We start from the raw sequence: 10219 nt of genomic DNA on the forward strand, positions 1-10219 counted from the left end.
AATATCAAATGTGTAATATCTCATTTAGCTCTCTGAACTAACTGAGACATCATCAAAGAGCTTATATATCTCTAGTAAGATTACACTATGCAGAAAAAGTCTAATAATATCTGACTCAAAACCTACAGCATTGGCCACATTCTGTTTCAACTTTACTAATTTTTTAAAACAATAAAAATTCAGGGATTGTTACGTCTAACTTTCTTGATAAGGATTAACAAACAAGCTAATAAGTTTTTGTTTTCTCACCTTCAGAAAAGTTTTCATTGAAGTTTCTTGGTTAATATATTAGCACCAATATTACTGTTTGGTTTTTGAGCAGAACATATATCTGAGTATAGTTTCCCTAGTGTTTATTTTATTTATAATACATAGACACCCACCTCAAGAAAAAGAAGAATTAGATTTATATATAATTTGCCTAATGCCTCAAAGTCATTGTTAACTATTGGCCATTATGAATCTAGAGTTTCTTAGGATGACATAATGACATCATCTGGTCATTGAACTGTTTGGGAACCTTTGTCCACTTGAACAAGATGACGTTAGCATAAACACATCAATATTCAAGTAGTTTGCTAACAAACTCATGGTGCATCTCACACTCACACACACACACATATATATATATATATACATACATATTTATATATATACACACATATATAACTATACAGACATGTATATGTGTGTTTATATATACACACACATATGCCTGTACAAAAGTATGTATGTATATATATATATATATATATATATATATATATATATATATATTTATGTATGTACATATATATGCAAGTATGTATGCATGCATGAATGTATGTATGTATACATGCTTCTGTGTATGCATGCAGACACACACACGCACAAACACACACACATTTATATATGATGTATTGAATCTATAATCACAGATGTAATGTACAAATGTTTGTCAAAAGTTTTTAAATACTTCACTGAGAATTACTGTCTTACAATACAATATATTGGAGAGTTAGAAAACTAATATCAGTTGAAAAATTGGTTAAAAAATGTTAGTTTTACACACTGGGGAATGGACATATTAGAGATGAAGAAATAAACTGTCGGGAAAGAAATATAAAAAATAAACAAATGATTGATCCTGTACTTTCTATTATCATTCACCAAAATCACTGTTCTAAGACATTGAGTGAATATATATATAGGAAGAACATACCTACATACACAAACACGTTTATGTAATATATACTTACACCACACACACACACATGTGTGATGATGATGATGATGATATATATATATATATATATATATATATATATATATATATATATATATATATATATATATATATATGTATGTATATATATACACACATATATATATAAACAGAGAGAGAGAGAGAGACAGGTAAATAGATAGATAGATAGAGAAGTTGATAGATATGTGTGTATAAATAACAACATAGGTATATATAAATACATATATAAACATAAATAAGTACACATATATACGTATATATATATATATTTGCATGCACAGATATTTACATACATACACACATATATATTCACATACACATATACATACACACATACATATCTGTAACTTTATGTGTATGCATGTATGTGCGCGTCTAAAGAAAGAAAGTTGATTTGAGAGCTGTAAAGACATGGGCATAGGCCAACACACACACACACACACATATATATATATATATATATATATATATATATATATATATATATATATACGCACACACAGACCTCTTATTTTCAATAGATCTATGACTTCTTACCTGAGAAACAAACAAAATAACAAGAAAAAAACAAATAAATAAAGACAAAATGATTTCAGCAGGTATATATATATATATATATATATATATATTATTAATGTAATCACTCATTGAATGCTTTTGCTGAAAAGACTCACAGATTATCCTATCCAAATTCTTAAGGCAGTGGCAAGTTTGCAATTTTCTGCTTTGTTCATCATGATGAATAGCTGACAAGTTATTGCAGTGGAAGAGAGAGATTTGATAGAGCAGCAAAATAATAACAATGCAAATGATGATGATGATGATGATGGTTTTAATGACAGAACATAACAAAAATTGTAATAAGAATCCATAAGAATTACACCAACAAAAGATACCATATATATATATACACACACACACACATATATAAATATATATACATATTCACACACACACACACACACATATATATATATATGTATATATATATATATATATATATATAAAAATATATAGACATATTCACACACTCACATGTAAATGTATATGCAATATATTTGCAGAGGAGGTCCGAAATTCTGTTTTAAAGACCAGCTCAAATGGACCCTAGCTCAAACTAACATCTAGCCATCCTCATGGGAACAAATTGCCAAGCATTTCACCCAGTGTTCTATGGCTAGTATATGCTGGAGGACTTCTATCCCCAATAGAGCCAGCTCCTTCGAGCAGAACAGACAATGGAATGAGGAGGTAAAATGCAGGAGGCTGTGGACTTATACAACTGGAATTAATGAAAATTGCCACAATTCGCCTAGGCACCTACCTGCATAACTCTGATGACTAAATGTTAAAACTTGTCTCAAAACATGAAAACAAGAAAGCATCATACTCAGAAAAAAAAAAAAGGAATATCTAAGTGAATTCCAAATACAACAAATTCCAGAATTAGATGTATTAGAAACAAACACAGAAAAAGCTAATTGTATGAAAACCTCTGCGAAAACTGCTGCCTTAGATATTCTTACTGATAAATGGCAAGAAAAACCTCTCAATAGAAAATACCCAAAGAGAGCTGAAAGTGCCAATGTTGACAAAGCCTTTACCCATCAATGGTTAGTGTTTTCTGGCTTAAAATCAGAAGGGTTTATCATAGCACCCCAAGATCAATGCCTACCTACAAGAAACTACCAGGCCAACATATTAAAGAACAGCAGTTGCCCAACATGTCATGTACGTCAACAAAATTAAACCATTGATCATGTCTGCATGTACAGTCTTCTTGCACCAACAGAGTACCTCAACAGGCATGATAGAGCAGCACAATATATTCACTATATAATTTGAAAAAAACCTGGTCCTGCCCTATGATAAAAACTGGTGGGAACACAAACCACCTCCAGTGCCTGAAAATGATCACATCTCACTCCTGTGGAACTTCACCATTCAAACTAATGGTGCCCTAGGAATGATAGCAAAAGGGGCTGATTGCTACCTAGCTCAGTTATCAGGAAACCCCAAAATGGCAGAAATTCAAAAGATAATGCTCATGGGAAATTGCCCATATCTTACGTAAAATACTGTCTATGTAATCTCAAATTTTAAAACAAACTCTTTTTCTTGCTTTCTTAAACATTCTCTAGAACAATACTATGTGCAAAACCAAATATATGATACCCTAGGCATAACACCAACATGAACTTCTAACTTGTCTCTTGAGGTCTCTGGATGAGAGCTGGAGCCAACTTGTACAAATACAAAGCAAAAATCAAACATAATAATCCTATCTACTATAGGCACTAGGCCTGAAATTTTGGGGGAGGGGACTAGTCAATTACATTGACCCCAGGGTTTCGCTGGTACTTAATTTATCAACCCTGAAAGAATGAAGGGCAAAGTTGACCTCGTGGAAATTGAACTCAAAACATATCTGCAGATGAAATGCCGCTAAGCATTTCACCTGGCATGCTAATGGTTCTGCCAGCTCACTGAATAATAATAATAATAATAATAATAATAATAATAATAATGGTTTTAATTTTTGGCTCAACACCAGCAAATTCGATGCGTTGGGACAGTAAAGTCGATAACATTAATCCCAATACTCAAATGGTACTTATTTTAATTGACCCCTAAAGAATGAAATGTAAAGTTGGCTTTGGCAGAATTTGAACTCAAAATACTGGTAAACATTTTACCTAGTGTTAACGATTCTGTCAACCCACAACAACAATTTTTTATTTTGGCACAAGGCCAGCAATGTTTGTGGGGGGTGTATTGTCAACTTCTTTGCCCCTATTCTGGACTGATACTTATTTTATTGATTTGGAAAGGATGAAAGGTAAATAACAAAAACATGCATAATAAAGAACAGATAGAAAATGACTATCAATCATAATGAAGAGTAGTAGTAGTAGCAGCAGCAGCGGCGGCGTGGGTGTAGTAACATAATCACAGAGTTTGTGAACACAGTCCATCATTCAATTGTGCTTGCCAAGTGAGGCGTGACGGAAAGAAATATAGCAACTACTATGACTTCAGCAACTACCTCAACAGCAACAATAACACTAATCTCAACAACAAAAACAGCAGCAAACACAACCAATGTTTTCAACAATACAAGGAGGTGAAAGGCAATTGAGTGATGTGCATGGATGAAGAGGATGTTGGTGTAGCCTTGGCCATCCGTTGATGGTAAGGGGATGAATGGTATCAAGTGTGTTATACAAGAGTGTTGTTTGGTAATGGTAGTTATACTATTTGTTTGCTAGAACATGGAGATGTGGTGGGTCTAAAATTGATTGATATTACATGAATATCAATCACTATTACAAAAATTGGAAAAGTACAATAGAAATGTTCAAAAATAAAATTATAACGTATTCTCTTCCACCCCTTTCCCTATAAATCCCCATGCTGTCTGTCTCATCACCCATCAACCCTTGGTTTAGGAATGGGGGAAAAATTTTTTTTTAGGGATGGGGGAAGGTAGTGTAAGATGTATGGGAAAATATATAATATATAAAGATGAGAAAATATTTTGGAAACATTTTTTTCAAAGGGCGAAATTTGAGGGAAAAAAAAACAAGCAAAAAAATAAAATTTATTTTCCAGATTAAAATCAATAGATATAATGAAAGAAATGATAATGGTGTTATTGATGATGGTGATGATGACAATGTCGATGATGAGATAGAGGGAGAGGATGATTTGAGTTGTATTTAGCTGTTATTTAGCAAAGGTCGATCACACATATAAAAGTTATTTCATCAATGAATGATGGTGGGTGTTACTTGAATGAACAAATTAGAGACAAATCTACTTGATACATTACCACTCCAAGTTTCATGTTATTATTACACTCCTCCCCTTCCAATAAACGAATGTATAAATTTTTACATGAAAGCATGTAAGAGTTAACAATAGGAAGAGCACTTGTATATAAAATCATGCTTCAAATAATTTTCCATCCAGCCATATACTAACACAGAAAAACAGATGTTAAACAAAGGAATATATATAAAATCATCTCTAATGACCAGGAGAACCAGATCATTATAAAAGAGTTTAATACTAGCTGTCCATGAAAACTTTTGGATCTCAAGAAGTTCTGAATTAAGAACGAGCTTTTAGTGTCATTCATATAATACCTGGACTTTCTGCATCACTTGCCTTAACACATTTATGCATAAAATAAAATATAATACACATGAAACAGATATTTTCTTTACCAATCCCAGATGTTGAGGTAAATGACTACATGTTCAGAAGTTATTTTGTTAAAAAATACTCAAAGAAACTAAGCTTAACAGTCTTGGTTAATAAACATATTCTATCACCATATCCTTGCAAACATTAGCAGAGCCTGCTCTGTGGTGAGTATTCAAACCAGAGGGATATATTAAGGATTCTAAAAGAAAGCACACACATACACACTATCATATTAAGGCAAGAACATACTGGACAGTTACCAGGGGCCCTCATGGGTCTAGGGAAAACATTCTGATCTGTGTATGTTGAGGCTTACTGTCATTATTTGAATAGAATAAGACCTAGTGCTTTGATTTGGCCGGAAGATTATAATCTGTTAAGATGGCGCTGCACATGCACACACATATGCATACGTATTTTGGCTCAAAAGGTCCAGATAATCCTGGCTGGTAGCACAAAACATGACGAAACAACAGTGTGCCAAATTGCCTTGCGAGAATGAACCAAATACGTTATGACCACACTGTCGTCGTAAAAGGGAGAAATTGTTTGACTTTGATGTACGCAATTGCAGCTAGCATACTTTAAGTTCCGGTCTGCCGGAATGTTTGTTGTTGGCACTCTGTCGCTTACGACGTCGAGGGTTCCAGTTGATCCGATCAACGGAACAGCCAGCTCGTGAAATTAACGTGCAAGTGGCTGAGCACTCCACAGACACGTGTACCCTTAACGTAGTTCTCGGAGATATTCAGCGTGACACAGTGTGACAAGGCTGACCCTTTGTATTACAGGCACAACAGAAAGAGAAAGTAAGAAAGTTGTAATGGAAGAGTACAGCAGAGTTCGCCACCATCCCCTGCTGGAGCCTCGTGGAGCTTTATAGGTGTTTTCGCTCAATAAACACTCACAACGCCCGGTCTGAGAATCGAAACCGCGATCCTAACCACTGGGCCATTGCGCCTCCACCTGCCAGAATGTATTGAGAATAAAAACGCAAATCAAAATTTCGTGTGTGTGTGTGTGTGTGCAATACACGTATATACACAAACATGTTTATGCTTCCACTTTCATCTTTGTTCAGAAATTTGAAAGTATCACAATAAAATACGCATAAATGAAATCAAAATGTTATTTAAAGAAATAAAATAAAAAATTTTCGGATGCGTTGAATTCGAGCACTCCATGGCCCAGTTTTCTTAACCAATCCTCAAGCTTTGTTTGAGAGCAACCATATGCACCAGCGAGCATTTTTGAAGAGCATTTGCTGTTGACAAACATCACTATCATGAGCGTATTCTATTTCAAGTTCGATGTAAAATCTTAATTTTAATTTTACTAGTATTTTACTATCCTTTGCATGTTGTTTATATCCTAAACCTGATTGGTTTTTAGCCATTCTAACTCATACGAAACATTCATGGTATCGGAGATATATAATTTTATCTATTAAATGTTTCATTTATTTTTTTACTTAGTTATTTTCCTGAAAAAAAATTTCCTTGCCGTTTGGAATAAATTACTCCTCATTTACTTTCGTTGTTTCTGTCTATATTTTTGTGATATTTTTATTTCTTCACTAAGTGTAATTGTTATAGCTTCTTCATTGCACTACATAGTTGTAGTATTACAATTTGGTTGTTGATGCTTTCCAAACTGGGTTTGTTTTAGTGCACCACCAACCAAAATTGCTGTTGCTTTCCATTACTTTTTTATTTGTTTGGTTATATTTCTGGGGTTTTTTCCAGGCACTCATCCCCAAGGTGTCCTTTACTTAGTCAAATGTAACAACTAGACATTCTTCACTGCATCATCAATCATACCCCCCCCTGTCTCTCTTTTGTTCAGTACATTTTCTGTATAGCTACCTGAGGAAGGGTTGATTTGAACATGCAAGTTTATTCTGGCATCTTCTGATCACAGGCAGCATTTGCATACCTTACTTTGACCATTCTCTCATACTACGATGAAAATTTACTACTAACTATGGACCTACGCCGTGTCAAATATCTCCTATTATTACTATTGTGTTTCTTAAATCCATGTACAGAGACACGGAGTTAAAATCAGAAATATGTCTGACAATTTCAGTTAGTGTTTTGGCTACGTCCTTAGTTTTATAAGTATAGCAGATTGTACCACAGTTTACCTTTTTATTTTCATTTCAGATAACTTCCCCAGATATGTCCTAGAAGGATTGCCATATTACTTACGTGAGAGAACTTTTAGTCCATTTCCGAATATATAAATTTAATCCATTTCCGTATATATATTGTTTTCCAAAATGATCGGCTTGAAGAATTGTTAAGATACTTGGATATTTTCCTACTCTTCTTAACATGTAACCAATGGTAGCCTTAATTCACAGATAAAGAAATTATTTATCCACCAATACGGTGTTGAGCATTCAGACATTCTACAGTTATACATGCACGGACGCATTCCCACACACGTACCAGAGTAAGTGCATAAATGCGAATACAATGTGGATAAAGTATGCTTTTTAGAAAACAGCTGCAAAGACATCACAAAAACTGTTACTCAGAGTTTCACGTTCCCGTTCATCGAACAGTTTTCGGATAATTTTTCTCTTTACCTTCTCATGTATTAAGTTCTGTAGCAAAGAAATGCTGTTAGGCTTTCCTCTCGCCTACATCTTTCTTGTAACTGTGATAGATCTAAAAATTCCATATGTTCATTTTGTATTGAAGGAAGGTAAACCTTAATACAAGCTTCTGTATAAACTGACCAAAGTATTTGGAATCGTATAAAAGCCTCTAGTACTATTGTTATGTAAGAATCCTACTGTAGCTGTCTTTGAAATGACTTATTTGAGTATTTGGTACATTTTCCTCCATTAACATTTATTGTTCACTATATCGTTAATTTTCTTCTTCCTCTTGTACATTTACTTCTGTGGTTTGGTTTTGTACTTTTTTTATAGCCAATGTAGTATTTAGTTGTATTGCCTGTTTATGTGTAGGAACTTACGCGTGAATAAATAGTGTACGTAAATAAAATTGCAAAAGTTTGAACAAAACTCCTTTCTAGTTATCTACTCTTGGATTTCAAGAACAGGCCTTCATTTCGCAATTAGAATGTTTCTGTCCTTTCTTTTTTTAAAGTATTATTAATTTATTCCTTTGTTTCAGTGATTTGACTGCAGCCTTGCTGGAGCACCGTCTTTTGTCGAATAAATTGACCCCAGGACTTATTCTTTGTAAGCCTAGTACTTGTGCAATCAGTCTCTTTTGCCGAACGGCAAAGTTACGGGGATGTAAACACATCGGCATTGGTTGTCAAGTGAGAGTGGGGAGACAAACACAGACACACAAACATACACATACACACACACATATATATACAACTAGCCTCTTTCACTTTTCGTCTACCAAATCTACTCACAAGGCTTTGGTTGGCCCGAGACTATAGTAGAAGACACTTTCCTCAATGTGCCATGCAACGAGACTGAACCCAGAACTATGTGGTTGGTAAGCAAGCTACTTACCACACAACCACTCCAAAAGCAAAGAAAAACAAAATTTATTAATGCTTAAATAAACTGTGTTTCAAAAGTAGAAAGGAAACGTTTTCAAACTCCAAGAGTCGAATATCATTATAATTCTTTTTAACTTTGGGCACAGGATCAACAATTTTGAGGAGAGAGGTAAGTCAATTACATCAATCCCAGTGTTTACCTTGTACTTATTTAATCGACCCTAAAAAAATGAAAGATAAGGTGGGCCTTGGTGGGATTTGAACGTAGAGTGTAGAGTGTTGGGGAGAAATGCCGCTAAATATTTTGTCCAATATGCTTATGATCCTGCCAGCACTCCAGCCCTAATGCAGTACCAATTCTTATCCAAAGACCTTTTGAGCAAGATGGGCTACTTGACCTGAAGAAAATTCTAACTGGGCCTTACCTGCAAAGTCGTGTACTGTTTATCTTGATATGAGATCCCCATGTCGTGCAGATATGGTTGTGATATATGTGTCTGGTGTACCCTTATCAGACCGGTAGTCATGATGAGTATATTGGGTTTCGTATATTCTACCCCAGTGTCACTTTGATGGCATGCACTGCACTCTTACTCAGTAATAATAATAATAATAATAATAATAATACCCTTATCAGATGGGTAGTCATGATGGGTATGCTGAGCTACGTGTATTTTACCCCAGTGTCACTTTGATGGCATGCACTTTCTCTCACTCAGTAATAATAGTAGTAATTATAAAATTATTATAACCTTAATGGGATTCAGCTGCAAAGGAGCTTTGCATTCTTCAACAGTTATAATGGCTTGTGTACTGCCCGCCTCCTGAACATATGTCATTTTTAGCTATGTGGGCTCACATCATCTGCCCATACTGTACCAAAAAGAACCAACTAAGGAGTCAACATCTCTAATAATATGCTTTACTCTAACCAACATGTTGCACTGTCTGATGTATTGGGGCACCTGTATGATCATCACCAATCAATAAAGCAGACATAGTTCTATACATCCCTTAGCGCTCTCCTTGGTTTTTTAAATAATTTCTCTGGGGCAGGGGTAGGCAGACGGCAATTAAAATATTACTTCCATTAGTTGCAAAACAAAACTGTTCACTTTCCTCCTTGCCTTATGATGGAAAAATTTCTCATGTCAATACATACTTTCAAAGTGATTCAAATCTCATGTTAATTTATGCAGCAGTGGAGCAAAATCTAATAATTCACTTTGAGTAATTATACATGCAAAAGAATTGCTGATATTAAAGCTT

The 10219-nt window shown here is 34.4% G+C and overlaps 1 long non-coding RNA gene across 1 annotated transcript; it reads left to right on the top strand.

Annotated features, from left to right (window-relative positions):
* Positions 1 to 6305: 6305 nt before the first annotated feature.
* LOC128248519 (uncharacterized) lies at positions 6306 to 9115 on the top strand. Its single transcript, XR_008264687.2, has 3 exons — positions 6306 to 6767; positions 7621 to 7665; positions 8605 to 9115. It is a non-coding gene; the product is annotated as an uncharacterized LOC128248519 (long non-coding RNA).
* Positions 9116 to 10219: the final 1104 nt, after the last annotated feature.

The sequence above is a fragment of the Octopus bimaculoides genome, chromosome 8, assembly GCF_046866305.1.
Source record: "Octopus bimaculoides isolate indiv1 chromosome 8, ASM4686630v1, whole genome shotgun sequence".
In the NCBI taxonomy this organism is placed as follows: domain Eukaryota; kingdom Metazoa; phylum Mollusca; class Cephalopoda; order Octopoda; family Octopodidae; genus Octopus; species Octopus bimaculoides.